This window comes from Pleurodeles waltl, chromosome 5 (genome assembly GCF_031143425.1).
Source record: "Pleurodeles waltl isolate 20211129_DDA chromosome 5, aPleWal1.hap1.20221129, whole genome shotgun sequence".
Taxonomy (NCBI): Eukaryota; Metazoa; Chordata; class Amphibia; order Caudata; family Salamandridae; genus Pleurodeles; species Pleurodeles waltl.
In genome coordinates this window covers 622,127,845-622,141,214 of record NC_090444.1, presented here as the reverse complement: position 1 = coordinate 622,141,214, position 13,370 = coordinate 622,127,845, and the positions used below count along the sequence as shown (strand labels likewise).

Genomic DNA, 13,370 nt, shown 5'->3' with positions numbered 1-13,370 from the left:
TATGGTCTACCTAGGGCCTAACTTAGGGGAGACTTATATGTAATAAACGGGGAGTTTTAAAGCTTGGCAAGAGGTTTTAAATGCTAAGTCGAAGTGGCAGTCAAGCTGCACACACATGCGCTTTGCTGTGGCAATCTTGAGACATGTTCAAGGAGCTTCTTAAGTGGGTGGCACAATCAGTGCTTCAGACCCACTAGTAGCATTTAATTTGCAGGCCATGAGTATATGGTATACCACTTTACGATGATTGTGCGTACACCACTGTTACCATGTTTAGGGGTGAAGCACATGCACTTTAGCACTGGTCAGCAGTGGTAAAGTGCTCAGAGTCCTAAGGCCAACAAAAAGAATCAGCAAAAATATGAGGTAACCAGGCAAAAAGTTTGTGGGAAGACCATTCTAAGGCAGACAGGTCAAACAGGAAGTAAACAAAAATCTGGGCAAAAGGGAGACAATGGCACTTTAACAAAGGGCTAAAGACACAGGACATCGTCAACAGTTATTATAAGAAAGACACATGAGGAGGCACTGATATGAGAAGATGAGCAAAGGAATGAAAACAGAGAGGCATTCACAGAAGAAGGGTTGGACATTTGAAGACATTGACTGAAAGTCATGTACATTGCGGGCATTAACATTTGAAGTGCTGGACATAGTAAGATGCAGATACCTTGAAACGTGAACACAGAGAAATACAGCAACCAAAATACACAGACATGAGGCTGTTAAGGATGATATGGAAGTGACAAAACTCAGACAAAAGGATAGAGTGAAATGTGGAGAAAGGGATGTGGGGAGACAGGGAAGCTGGGAGACAAGGACACAGGGAGACACAGTAAAACATACACATGTGGAAACAGGTAAACTCGGATATGAGAAGCCTAGGGTGTGAGGAAACAGACAGATGGTGCAGCAGACAGATATGAACAACAACTGACGGCAGATGGCAACCGTAACCCACACTGTGTGAAGAGCTCTGTGTCCAGCCCAACACATATCCTTAAAACAGCATGCCCATCCATCCCTGAAACAAGTGCGACCCACTGCCCGACCGCCATCTGAGATGGAACGATTTTACCAGGGGTAGCGGCATGCCTGGAGCGTTGCTGTACAGACAGAGCAGTGGACACGCGGTACTGACCAGCAAGGTGGGCCTACTGTATGGCATGAAAGGCAGCAGCCCGGCCACTGAGCAGGTGCCACCTGCAGGGTGATTATGTGGGGGTGTCCAGCCCTCTGCCTCTGCATTGTGTGAAAGCACCATGGTCTCCGATGCAGGTTCCCATGCTGCTGGGGAATGCACCCGGCGCTGAACTGAGGGGACGGAGTGAGGCGAGCCGCAACCTTCCTCGGTCACACGGCTCCGACGACATCTACCTGCCTATGCTGAGATGGTGGGAGCTTGGCTGGTCACACTTTCCCTGCATGTCCTGTAAGGTTGTGCTGTGCTGTCTGTGTGGCCACATACAGGGCATTCCGGAGATACTCCTGGAAACATTTTGTGTAGGCGGTGTGAGGTAGATTTGATGCAAGTAGTTAAATTGCATACATTTTAGACGGGCACTGTGCTAAACTCGCTTCACCCTCTCCAAGACCATGGTCCACTGTTTAGTGGTCAATTCCATGCCTAGGCAGTTGTCCTGTTCGGGCTTGCTCCGGGTTAAAAAGTCTTTGCATCCCCCCCATAATGCTACATATATCAACAAAATCGTCCGTCAGCCTAGTCTGTGCATTAAGAGGCACTGTAAGCCCATGTGTAGTGGCACCTCGGCTTGTCATGTTGCTGAGATGTCTCCGATCGCTGCAACAGTCGTATTATATGCAAGAAGAAGGCCCGCTCCAACTCGTAAATTTCCTGCAGCCCCTGAAAAGAGAGCTGAGTGCCATCACTGTATAGGTCACCCAGTTGGAGGAGGCCAGCCTCACGGCAAGGTGAAAAATTGTGGGCTCCCTGTAGATTTTTCAAGCTTGGCATGCTCCAAAGAGACAGTTGTGCCGCATGCAGTGTTGGTGTGTGTCCGGGTTGCATATAACGGAGCCAGACAAGATTGGCCACAGGTGTGAGTCTACCGAGTCCCCTGATTGGCCCTCCCGGGGAAAGCAGACATTCCATCACATCTGTGCCCTTCAGGTCTGCCTGAATCACTCTGCGGTCCGCAGTTCCATTCCCCGCCAGCCAGCTCATAGGCCACTGCAGTTGAGCTGCTGCAAAATACAGCTTCTGGTCTGGGGCTCATGTAAAGCATGGGGCAATGAAGCATGGAGATGAAGACCCATTTCTGGGAAAGACTGCAAACCAGTTCAGACTCTAGGCTTTTCAGAGTCCTAAAAAAGGATCTGGTCGGTATCACTGGCAAAGAGATAAAGAAATGTAAGACCCTTAGGAAGAAACAGCATCTTTTCTACTGTCGCCCTGCCCATGGGTGAAAGGTGTAGTTGAGTCCAGAAGTGCCTGGACTGGTGGATTGAAGCCAGGGCCTTACCATAATTGCCAGCTAGTAAGTCCCTGTCTTTGTCATAAATGTTCACACCGAGGTAGCGAAAGATTTCAAAGCACCAGGGGAGGCGCCTATTGTCCGGGCACTTCCCGATGTTTAGGCTCAATCCAGCGCAAAGAGAAGATATAGGACTTACCCCAATTTACTTTGAGGAACATATATCAACAGTGATTGATGTCCAGTTACCACAGGGCCACTCTTCCATCTTTTAGGGATCACAAAGTGCACCAAACACACTAAACACTAAAGCTGGTTGATCTAGCCCAAGCTGGTTGATCTAGCGCTAGTTCTTTTTAAGCCCTTGATCGCCATGGCACGGAAGGTGCCTCACCCGATCATGATCAAGTGCTGGCTTCAGGTAACCCACAAATGGGCCTTAGCAGAGGCAGGCACCATGATGCACGATTTGGGATACCTATGTTCTCAAATTGTTTGACAGCCTGAATCTGCTCACCCTTTAGGCTGACCAGATTACACTACTGGGCTACCCATTTACTCACACACATTCTTTCCCCACACATCAAGAGACCCTGTACACACCATAGTGAACTCCTTAACAGTTAGTCCCTCCACCCTTCTTCCACCAGACTGTCTGCTTACAAACCTACATATCCTTTACATGTTTGCTATGCTCCTCCCACTTATGTTTCTGCAATCCCAGTTAGCTGCCCAATGCAGCGCCAGTCAGAGGGTTCACGAGTTACTGTTTTACTTTCTCGTGTTGCACAGGTTGGCACTCTTCCAAAAAATAGGGTGCACTGTGTTGCTTTGGATCATCATCCTATAATCTGTTTCCTACACCCTTCTCCCTCCTCCATATTGTTGTAAGATCTGCTCTTGAATATTGTCGATGTAAACATGCTGGGATGTGCATGTCCGTCCACCTAATAAACAGATTTATCATTGTATCTTGTACATCCTGTGGAGATAGTTGATAACATGTTAATAAAAAATGTAAACAAAAAAATGAACAACAAGTGACACAGAAAGTGCAGGAAAACGCAGAGTGGCCTGGAGATCTCTCCATCAAGCTGTTTGGTACTCTAGTCAGCCTCAAGGTTCACATATATACAGTTGCTACACAGATCTACTCGACAGACACCCTTTAAGCAGACATCCAGTGCCTCAAACACTGCCTACAGATCATCCATATCTGGATGTCCAGCTCCCATCTGAGCCTCAACCTATACATGCTGAATTTCTGTTATTTGCCTACAACAATAAGCAAGAAATAACGCAAACCTACTACAAGCACTTTTATGTATCTTCTTAATCTGGGCTTAGCCCAGGTCTGGCTGGTTGCAGAATATAAAATAGGGTAATACCTGTTACTTTTTGATTTCTGACAGCACTTACTGATCTGTTTGGACTCTGCTCCTGTTAGCTGTACTCTCTTTTGTTGCTCAAGGAAAGCCTGTTTTGCCTGCTGAAGTCTGCAAGAGCCTCTGCTTTCCACCTTTGTTTTTTCTATCTTCTGCTCTGTCTTGTTCTCTTCGCCCCTTTCACGTATCTCCTGGGTGATCCTGCATGCCCTCCTTCACCACTTATTGTCTCTGCTCCCCTTTTTTGCTCTGGTTTTCCTCTCTGCAGTCTCCTTTTTTACTGTTTACTGCTATGTGTTCTCTCTCTCCTCTCCCTGTACTATCAGCCAGTGAGCCCACACTTCCACATCCTCCCTCTCCCTGACCATTTACTGGCTCTTCTCTGCTTTCTTTGGTCTGCTTTCCTTCTTTGCAGCCTCTGCTTGTTTCTGTCTTCCGCTGTGTGATTTCGCTCCTCTTTCTCTCTGCTTACCCCAGATTATCTTGAATGCTTTGATTTCCCATTCCCCCATGCTCTTTCTGCAACCTTGCCTATCCCCTCACACGCCCTGAAGACTAGCTGTGTCGGCTTATCAGCACCATAGCTGTGTACTCTTCTGATTACAACCAAAGAGCTCTTAGGACACCTGCAGAATTAAAACAGAAGGAAGCGATATCAGCTTTAGATTATCTTTTTGACATATTTTGCCTCTGTTAACTGTAAAAATGTGTGAATTGTGTGCATTTCCCCTAACTAACCCTTTTAACCCCTCTTTATGATTACTTCCTCCAACCAGAGACTCTCCTTTCTCCAGCGTATGATCTTTCATGTATTCTTGTGCGTCAATCGTTCCTTGTCATCAGGCTAGGATTCCCTGGTAATGGTAAATAGAAGTAAACAGTGCTAAAATACCCATAGTCCTCAAGAACAGGTGTGTATTTGGTAGCATACTCACCTGATTTTAAGCAATTCAAACTTCATCCTTTGAGGCAGTAGAGGCCACCATCGCTCACATTTCTACTGCATGTCATGTGAGAGGGAGTCCCCAAGGAGAGCTCTGCTCTAACCACTCATTGACCTAATCTTTTTGCCATTTTGGTCTACTCTGGAGCTAAACCTGTCCTACCTTACATTTCGAGAAATCCCTTTTTAAGTCGCCTTCCTGTGGACAGAAAAAGAACTATACTTAAGATCCACATGACCAATGTATTTACTGTCTTTATCCAGTGCATGTCCTGTCATCAGAAGAAGATTCAGTGAAAAGTACTGCACCAACTACTTCGACGAAAACAGTGCAGAAAAGGAAACATATAGAGTTTTCAAAATTGAAATTAAGCCTTCAGTCATCTCCTCACAGGATAAATTTGAAGTTTCCTTTGTAAAACACTTCAGAAAAGATGAACCCCAACTGGTGCTAAAATCTAGGCCTATGTTGTCCTTTCCCATCTGCCATACTCAAGATTGAAGAAATACTATTGTTGTTGACAGTGTTTCCATTAACAACCGTGGGACAAACCTTGTCAGCTGCCATGAGGAGATCATTGTCGATGACCCTGTTGACAATGACTGCAGTATCTACAAAGAAACCATCAGCAGCAATGTTCCCATTGATAACCATGGACTAGTCTTGTTGGCTACCATGAGGAGAACACTGGCAGTGACAACAGCACAGTCAGCGACAAACCCATCGTAGGTTACCACTTTCCCGGTGACCCTTTTCCACTGGCTACATGACATTGATGACACTAAGATTGATCACATCGACAACGACAAATCAAGAAGCACTGCTGACAACACCTTTGCCAATGGATTCTTCTACACATGCTACCTTTTCACCCATTATGGTGACTGCAAAGCTGCCTACCTAGATTCTGGATTATGAATTAGAGGCACACCTCAGTGACCAAGACACATCACAAACTGCCTACAGTCCACTCAGTTGGATTTGTGTTACGCCCTGAAGTTTGAGGACAAAGCTTTAGGTGAAGAGGAAAATTATAATGTAATATTAACCCTAGACCCTTGTAGTTAACAACCCTCTTTGCTATTATGGACCTCATCATTGTGCCAGACAACCAGAGGTCATTGAGAGGTCAGTCACATTTTTGTCAAATTTGAAAACAAATTATGGAACCTTTGCAAAGGTTACCTCCTTTATAACCTAGAGGACAACCTATGCCTGCCCCTCCCTTGGTACCTCCTATACTACTCTACCTCCACCCCTTACTCCTCATCCTCCAAATTCCCCGCAGTGGAAATGACCCCAGAGCTGCCCAGTAACCACTGGTCCTGCCAACTCCTAAAGACATGGGGTATCAAAACTCATCAGATCCTGTGTACTCAGCTATGGAGGAATGTGAACTGCCAGAGGAAGAAGACGAGGTGATCCAGAATGTAGTGACTACATCTTACCCAGGGAAAGCAATAAATTGCTCACCCAACCAGATTCCCCTCCATACGACTTAGCCCTGGTTTCATACTCTAATGGAGAGAGCGGCTAAAAAGTTCAATCTCCCGATGCCTTCAGTGGTGCAGCAATGCTTTCTTGATTATTTAAGAAATAGCCATGCAGATCCACACTATCATACTGCTACCGGACTACATCTGGTCTATAGGCCTAAAATTAATAAGGACGCCAGCTATGCTTTATCCTGTGGTTTCTAGCCTGGAGAAGAAGTACAGGGCTCTGGATCCAGCCCTGCCTGCATTTTGGGTTACCAACATCAGAGGACCAACACACATTCAAGAATCCGAGCACAGCATCATCATTTCCTCCAAGGAGAGACTGCCAACAAATTGATAATTTATGCTGGAGATTTAGTTCAATGGCGGCAACATTGATCAAAGGTGCAAATGCTTTACCAATATTAGACTGATATGATCACTATGGCCCTCATTACAACCCTGTCCGTCGGTGATAAAGCGGCGGTAATACCGCCAACAGACCGGCGGTAAAAAAAAATGGAATCATGACCATGGCGGAAACCGTCAACACAGACAGCCACTTTAACACTCCGACCGCCACAGCTGTAGAAACAAACACTGCAGCTGTAACCGCCAACAGCTAGGCGAAAGACAATGTACCGCCCACAGTATTACAAGGCACCAATCCGCCAGCTTTTCCGGGGTGGTACCAACGCCATCAAAGCACGGCAGAAACAGTCTCTGGAACGGAAGTCACTCACCTCACGACACCTAATGAGGAACCAGGACGCCATGGAGCCCGAGTTACAGGTCTTGCCCATGTTGGTTTACCTCCTCATCTACCAGGAACATCAAAGACGGCGGCGACGACAGCAGTAAGTACTAGCACACAGGGGAGTGGGGGAGGAAAAAGAGAGTGACACACACATGCAACACCCCCACCCTCACCCACAACACCATACACACAAACACTTGCAACAACATTACATTTACATCCCGTCACCCACTGGAAGAACGCAAGGACCAAATGAAATGAGTTTAACAAGTGTAATAATCGAACATTCAGATAGGCCAAGATAACTTTAAATCATCAGTATATTCAAATATTTACAGCAAATACACAAGTCCGTATACTGTCCCATTAAATGTCCGTGGGCCAGTGGGCCCAAAAAGCATGAGCAAAGCCCACACATGACACCTGCCTCAAAACGGAGAGAACACTGCAGGGGCATCAGGTAAAAAAAAAACACAGGCACCTCAGGAGGAAGGGGTGGGGGCACCTCAGCCGGATGATGGGACGACACCACTGCTCCTCGAGGGGGCTCCATGCCCACTGCTTGGTCCTGGGGAGTACAAAGCCACAGTCTCTCAAGTGGGTGGTTTGCCCACTGCTTGGTCCTGGGGAGTACAAAGCCACAGTCTTTCAAGTGGGTGGTTTGCCCACTGCTTGGTCCTGGGGAGTACAAAGCCACAGTCTCTAAAGTGAGTGGTTTGCCCACTGCTTGGTCCTGGGGAGTACAAAGCCACAGTCTCTCTAGCGGATGCTGTTGTCCACTGGTTCTGGAGGGGGCATGGTGCCCCGAGTGCTTCATCCTGCCAAGGACTGAGTGAGTGGATGCTGTTCTCCACTGGTTCTGGAGGAGGCATGGTGCCCAGTGATGCTGCACCAGCGGTGTAGCAGTTCCCATTCCCTCACGTGGGAGTCTGAGCCACGAGATTTACCGGTAACAGGTAGTATGATACTCCATGAAGGCAGAGCCACACTCCTCCTTGCGACGACTAAGACTGCAAACTGCTGGTAGTGCCAGTGCTGGTGGTGGTGCCTCATGTAGTGTGTGCAGGGTCCAGGACGGCTCCTGCAGCCTTGGAAGCCTGCCCACTGGGGATGCTGCTGATTTCCGCTGTAGTGGCACTGGCTGGGCACGTCGCGGGGCAGGTGGCGGTGGTTGCGGCGGAGATGCTGCCGGTGGTGCAGGTGTCTGCACTTGTGGAGGGAGACACCAGGCCGTCTCCTGCAGCCTCTGAAGGGTGCCCACTGGGGATGATGCTGGTGACTGTAGTAGAGGCAGCAGATTTGCAGGTGGCAGTGCAGATGATGGTGCAGGTGGTGGGCGTTGCGGCGGTGCCCACCGCCGTACAGGTTGCTGGTCTGTCTTGCAAAAGGGGTGACACCAGTCCCTCACCCAGAGGCTCCGTGCCCTGAGCTGACTTCCCTTTGCTCTTGTGTCCCTTCCCCACCTTGGAAGTCGCTGCTGGGACCTTGGCACTGTCCTCTTTGGTTCTGGAAGAGGCCTTGCTGGGTGGTTGGTGCGCCTTTTCTCTTTGGCATGCTGGCCCCTTCTTTACCTTGGCAGGTGGTGGTCCTTGGCTACAGTAGGTGGCACACTGGCAGCCCTGATGGGTGCTCCCTTCGATGTTCCCAGACTTGCAAGGACCACACTGGATGAGGTTTTGGTGGCTGAGGTCCTGGGCTGGGATCTAGACTTCCTGGCCCCAGGGGAAGGACGGGGGGGGGAAGGTGTAGGGAAGAGGTCAATGGTAGCTAGGAAAAGTTTTTTAGACACACTAGGACAGGAAGATGGAGGGGGTTTGGGAGTGGAGGAAGAGGTAGTGGTTGTAGGAGGTGTACGTCTGCTGAGTTTGGGTGAACGTGCATGGGCTGGAGGCTGTTGTGAGGTGGATGGCTGTTGAGTGGGTGTGTGCCGGCGTTTGTGTACTTTGGGAGGAGGGCTCACAGACACACTGGAAGAAGACACAGGGGACGTGTGCATGGTAGTGGGGTGGTGGTTGCACGTGAGTGGTGTGTGGTGTTGGGTGTGCTGGTGATGGAGGTAATGGCTGAGGATGTAGTGCATGCAGGTGTGAATGGAGACGAGACTGGGAGGAAGGTGGAGGATGTGGAGGAGGGGGACACAGTGGAGGCTGTGGATGTTGTTGTGTCTGCATGGGTATGGTGCTTGTGTGAGTGCCTGTGGGATGTGTGGTGCTTATGTTTGCTGGAGCCACTTTTGTGTGTTGATGTGTGTGCATGCTGGTCTGATGGTGTGCTTGGGATAGGGTGAGTTAGAGGGGATTGGGTTGGGTAGTGGAGGTTGGAGGGAGGAGGCTGGACAAAGGGACAATGGCTGCCATCAGTGCTGAGGCCAGAGCCTGAAATGCTCTCTGTTGGGCTGCCACGCCAGAATGAATGCTCTCCAGGTATGCATTTGTTTGCTGCAAATGCCTCTCGACACCCTGGATGGCATTCAAAATGGTTGACTGCCCAACAGTGAGGGATCTCAGGAGGTCAATAGCCTCCTCACTGAGGGCAGCAGGGCTGACTGGCGCAGGGCCTGAGGTGCCTGGGGTGAAGGAGAAGCCCACCCTCCTGGGTGAGCAGGCACAGGAAACACGCTGCTGGGAGGGTGGTGCTGGTAGGGGGTGTGGCGGCTGTACCTGTTGTTGCGGTGGGCATAGATGTGCCTGCCACAGAAAGGGAGCTCCCATCAGAGGAGGAGTCGCTGTCGCTGGTGTCTCCTCCTGTCCCCGTCGTGGAGCTCCCCTCGCCCTCCTTCCCACTGGTGCCTTCAGACTCCGTACATTCACCCTCCTGGGCCATGTGGGTTGCAGTTCTCTCCTGCTCCGGTGCCACTGCTCCTCCGCCAGATGATGCTAATGCACACAAGGACAGGGTGACAACACAAAAAGGGGGGAAAGACAGAGGAGACACATGGTCAATGACAGCAACACCACTACCATTGGCGGACACAACACCCAGGGAGCAGCCCTATGCACTAGGCCATGCATTAACAGTTCTTAGGAAAATCACCTGCCCATGGGGGAATATGCCTAACCCCATTTGCTGAACACCTGGAACCCACAGGAGCCTGACTAGTTGTAGATGGCCACTACCACTATTGGGGTTGGAGTGCCACAGAGCCTGCCTAACAAGGGACCTACCCTAGCAAGTTCCCCCGGCCTAGGAGAACCCACAGCCCCCATCCCCCATCCCCCATCCAGACACCTCGTAAAGCGTGCAGAGTCAGCTGAATGAGACTGTACTCACCACCTTGTGGCTGCTGTGATGCCCTCAAGCGCCCATCCAACTCCGGATATACCACCGCCAGGATCCCGAACATCAGGGGGGTCATGGTGCGACGGGCACCCCTTCCACGTTGGGAGGCCATCACCAGCTGGGCCTCCGCCGTCTTCTTGCTCCAGCGGTGCAGGTCCTCCCATCTCTTGCAGCAGTGGGTCCTCCATCTATGATAGACCCCCAGGGTCCGCACTTCCTTGGCGATGTAACGCCAAATACCCTTCTTCTGGTGGGCGCTGACCTAGAGGAAAGGTACAGGGGGAAAGGACATTGCTCACCCGCCCGGTTCTTCTTACTCATTGGCCACAACTTCCCACCTATGCCCTGAAACACATACACTGACCATCCTCACATGCAGGCCACAGCCCCCTCCCCACATGTATCTTCGATCCAGGCCACTCCATACATTAAAGTCCCATCCATCATGCTCACAGTGTACTCACCTGTTTGTCTGGAGGACTGTAGAGTAGCGTGTACTGGGGGAGTACCCCATCCACCAATTTGTCCAACTCCTCTGCGGTGAAGGCAGGGGACCTTTCCCCAGACACTGTAGCCATTGTCGCTTCCAGACACAGGTCACAGCAGCACTTGCAATGTAGGTCCTCTCCTGTTGAAGGTCAGTTATCAAGTGAGTGAACAGATAGAAAATGGCGGTCACGTCTACGGCGGTGCGTACCTTCACCGCCGGCGTACATCGTCATTGGCTCCTGGTACCCATATGGCCCAATGATAACCAATGCTGAATTGCGCAGCGGTCTTCAACCGCCTACCACGACGCTGCACAACGCCAGCGCAGTTACCTCATTTCCCCTTGTCCCTCATTCCAGGTCAGGCAGCCGCCAATTCAGGGGGGCACCTGGCATGGCACCTAACTGCATCACAGTACATTTGGGCAGGAATACGGACAGACAACACCACACACCAATTAAATCACAATAGTGCAAAACACTCTTGTGCAACCTATGTGGTATATGACCCTCTGCTCACCATTCTCCTCCATAGGGCACATCCGCAGGGGCAGATGATGAGATGGCGTCATCCTCCGGTGTACAGACCCCTGGTGGACCTGTCGACAATGGAAGACAGACACATCATTATCACCTACAGACTTGATCGTGCCACAATCGGTTGGAGCCTGACCTGATGTCAGCTATCCGCTACCCCACAGGAATCCTTCCTCTAGTGCAGGTCCTGTCAGTGCTCCATTTCCTGGCCAGTGGTTCCTTTCAAACAACAGTGGCCATGGCATCAGGGATGTCTCAGCCAATGTTCCCCAACATGTTGACCAGAGTGTTGTCTGCCCTGCTGAAACACATGCACAGCTACATCGTTTTCCCCCAGGTGGAGGATTTGCCCACAGTGAAAGGTGACTTGTATGCCCTGGGACATATCCCCAACATCATTTGTGCCATTGATGGTACACATGTGGCATTTGTCCCACCCTGCAGGAATGAACAGGTGTACAGAAACCGTAAAAGCTACCATTCAATGAATGTGCAGATGGTTTGTTTGGCAGACCAGTTCATCTCATCTGAATGCCAAGTATCCTGGCTCTGTGCATGACGCTTACATTTTGAGGAATAGCAGCATCCCTTATGTGATGGGCCAACTCCAGAGGCACAGTGTTTGGCTAATAGGTGAGCCCAAGGTCCCCACACAGTATGAATAGGTGTCTGGGTATGGGAGAGTCCCTAAGGGTTTGTGTATGTGTAACAGATACCCCTCGATATTTGTAGGTGACTCTGGTTACCCCAACCTGTCATGGCTACTGACCCCAGTGAGGAATCCCAGGACAAGGGCAGAGGAACGCTACAATGAGGCACATGGGCGAACTAGGAGGATTATAGAGTGGACTTTCGGCCTCCTGAATGCCAGATTCCTGTGCCTCAATCTAACAGGTGGCTCCCTATACTACTCACCGAAGAAGGTGTGCCAGATAATCGTCGCATGCTGTATGTTGCACAACCGGGCTTTGCGACGCCAGGTGCCTTTTCTGCAGGAAGATGGGCCTGATGTTGGTCTAGTGGCAGCTGTGGAGCCTGTGGACAGTGAAGAAGAGGAGGCAGAAGAAGAAGATATTGACAACCGAAACAACATCATCATGCAATACTTCCAGTGAGACACAGGTAAGAGACTGGCATTGCTGCTCTCATATCAGACTACTGTAGGACATTGCTTAAGTCTGCCTTTTTACTTCTGTGTATGGACCCTGACAGTTGACTTTGGCTTTCCTTTTCACAGATCTGGGTACCACATCCCTCCTTCTGCTATGTTCACTGCTGCCCAACAACTCTCGTACTTTGGTATGTGCAAATGAACATTGACATTGATATTTGTCAGAGAGGTTGTAATAACACATTTCTGAAAGTACAGACTGACACCAGATTGTTTTGTGATTCAAGGGTGTTTATTTCAGTGCTAATAAGTGGAGGGGGATGTGCAATGGGCTGAGGGGGTGGTGGAGGAATATCCATGGTAGAGTCCAGTCTCTTTGTATCATAGGTGCATGGTCCAAGGGGGAATTGGAAGAGGAGCAACAGCAGTTCAAGGTGGTCAGGGTGACATAGTTGGACAGAAGGGTGACAATCAGGAGAATCTTATTTTCTGGCGGGGGTCTTGGCAAAGTTCTCTGTCTTGTGCCTGGATCGCAGGGACCGTTTGATGGGGTGGTTCTCCTTCTGCAGGGGGTGGGGTGCTGGTGGCCTGTTGGTCCTGTGGCGGGACCTCCTGTCCACTAGCCCCGGCGGACGTGGAGGGCTGTTCATCGTTCGGGCTAGTGTCAGGGGATCGTTGGTGTGCCACTGTCTCCCTCATGGTGTTGGCCATATCTGCCAGCACCCCTGCAGTGGTGACCAGGGTGGTGTTAATGGACTTCAAGTCCTTCCTGATACCCAGGTACTGTTCCTCCTGCAGCCAATGGGTCTCCTGAAACTTGGCCAGTACCGTGCCCATGGTCTCCTGGGAATGGTGGTATGCTCCCATGATGTTGGAGAGTGCCTTGTGGAGAGTGGGTTCCCTGGGCCTGTCCTCCCCCTGTCGCACAGCAGTCCTCCCAGCTTCCCTGTTGTCCT

At 50.2% G+C, this 13,370-nt stretch overlaps 1 protein-coding gene across 3 annotated transcripts in view; it reads left to right on the top strand.

Moving 5' to 3' along the window:
- RMDN2 (regulator of microtubule dynamics 2) overlaps positions 1-13,370 on the top strand; it is a 516,997-nt gene that overhangs the window by 374,506 nt on the left and 129,121 nt on the right. The gene's annotated exons all lie outside the window — the stretch shown is intronic.